General features: G+C 55.3%; 1 pseudogene; it reads right to left on the bottom strand.

The window, feature by feature from the left end:
* Positions 1–601: 601 nt before the first annotated feature.
* Positions 602–2,070, bottom strand: LOC125529697 (annotated as a pseudogene).
* Positions 2,071–2,289: the final 219 nt, after the last annotated feature.

The following is a 2,289-nucleotide window of genomic DNA, read 5'->3' as shown; positions in this document are numbered from 1 at the left end:
CTTCCCTCTCGCAAAATTGTGGCTGAAGACTCACCCGACAAAGTAGCAACACTCGTTGCATGCTGAGAACACGGCATGTTGTGTGAATCAGACCCTTCATTTTGCATTTGTGCCATCATGATGTAGCTTATGTAGGCTGGAGATAAATCAGGAGGCAATTGATCATGGTCGAGGTACTGCATGACCTTTCGCATGATAGGCCGCGCGTTGGACGATGGGTACGTGCATAGCAAACCCAATTTGAGCACAATGGTTACCTCCTCCGTATTGAATTCGCCTCCGAGTCATGGATCCACCGTGTCGAGCATTGAGCCGTTGTGATAGTGCTCAAGCACCCACTCGACCAACAACACCCGGTTGTTTTGCTCATCGATGAAGATTGGCCTCCGTCCACATGTCACCTCCAGGAGAAACACACCAAATGCGTATACATCAGAGAAGGGTGTTGGTCTACCTGCACACGAGAGTTCTGGCGCAAGATATCCTAGGGTGCCAGCCACATGGGTGGTTTCAGCGGCAGTTTTGTGGTCATATATCCTTGCAAGACCAAAATCACCCAACCGTCCATTCATCTTGTTGTCGAGAAGCACATTACTTGCTTTTATATCTCGGTGGATGATGACCTGCTCCCATTCCTCATGTAGATATGATAAGCTTGATGCCACACCTTTGATGATCGAATACCTCTGGGACCAACGTAGAGTTGGGCCATTTCTTGTGTGTAGGTATTTGTCAAGACTACCATTTTCCATGTAGTCATAAATCAGGAGAAGTTCACCCTTACGCCTGCAGTAGCCCAACAATTGTGTGATATTTCGATGTCGAATACGACCAATGCTCACCACCTCGGCGATGAACTCCTTAACCCCTTGCCTTGAATCATGCGACATCCTCTTCACCGCGACCTTCTTGTCAGGCTTGCGAAGCGTACCCTTATAGACACTTCCAAAACCTCCCCTCCCAAGCAGGTTCTTGTCACTGAACCCCTCGGTCGCATGAAACAAGTCCTTGTACGAGAATCGGTTTGGGCCGAACGGAACCTCCCAGTCCTCATGCACCTCCGAGTACTTGAGACTTCGTTGTGTTACAAATATGTAGATTCCAATGCCTACAGCCGAAACCAACGTCGCCGACGCTAAGGCCAGCATGATCCCGAGAGCCCTGGACTTGGACTTGGACTGTCGCTCGGGCCAGAGCAACGGTGGCAAGGCCGGCAGTGCTGAGATGTCCAGGGCAGGGGCTGGCCTATCCAGGGCAAAGCTCCAGCCGAGGACGAAGTGTCGTGTGGTGTGCAAGCCCGTCGCCGAGGAGAACCCGACGCACGCCGTGCTCTGCAACACACCTGAGAGGTCGACGATGGTGTGCAGGAGGGGTTTCTTGGGCTTGGCCACACCCAGGGGAGCCATGGTCACGTTGACCTCTGTGGCCCAGCCGTCGTCGTCCACCCACACCTGCATGGCCTTCCTACTGATCAGGCTTAGTTCCTCGAAAAAACCATAGCTGTCGTTGTAGTACCCGGCGTTGGCAGAATCGAGCGACACCAGGCTATCAACGTCGATGCCGACGTGGTTGTTGTTGATGTTCCGGATCGTGTCGAGCTCCACGGCGAAGATGCGGGCGCTCTGGTTGCCATTGTTGGTGCGGTTGAGGAGTCCCAAGAACTGGCCTGCCATCGCAGTGGAGAGCACCTCCTTGGATGCAGAAACGAAGAAGGCCATGCCGGCGGTGCTTACGTCCGCGTACTGCCCGTAGATGGCGAAGACGAAAGTAGTGGAGAAGGACCGCAAAGCACCGGTGCCGGTCGCCTCTGCGCGGAACGGCAGCGGGGACGGGTGGAAGGTCTGGCCTTTCTTGTTGATGGTGCCGTTAGTCAGCATGAGGAGGCCGTTGGACGACCGCGCCTTCGAGCGTCAGGTTCGCGCCTAAGAAACCGTTGTAGACGAACTGCCGATCGTCATTGGTGGGCCCCCCCCCGCCGGTGGCCGCGAGGCAGCTACCGGCAGCGACGAGGAGCAGGAGGAGCGGAGCGATCATATGGTAAGGCTGAAGAAGCATGGCTCTCGACCTCTCGTACACTTGTAGAAAATAGGGCTTTGGTCCAGGCCGGGTCAGCCCATTAGTCCCGGTTCAGTTTAGAATCGGGACCAATGTGGGCATTGGTCCCGGTTCGTGAGCCCAAGGGGTCGGCCGGGCCACGTGGGCCATTGGTCCTAGTTCATATGGACCTTTTGGTCCCGGTTGGTGGGATGAACCGTGACCAATGGGCCTCGCTCCCGGCCCCCCACCATC

This window comes from Triticum urartu, unplaced genomic scaffold (genome assembly GCF_003073215.2).
Source record: "Triticum urartu cultivar G1812 unplaced genomic scaffold, Tu2.1 TuUngrouped_contig_5780, whole genome shotgun sequence".
NCBI lineage: Eukaryota > Viridiplantae > Streptophyta > Magnoliopsida > Poales > Poaceae > Triticum > Triticum urartu.
The sequence above is the reverse complement of the archived record's forward strand: the minus strand, read 5'-3'. Positions and strand labels throughout refer to the sequence as shown.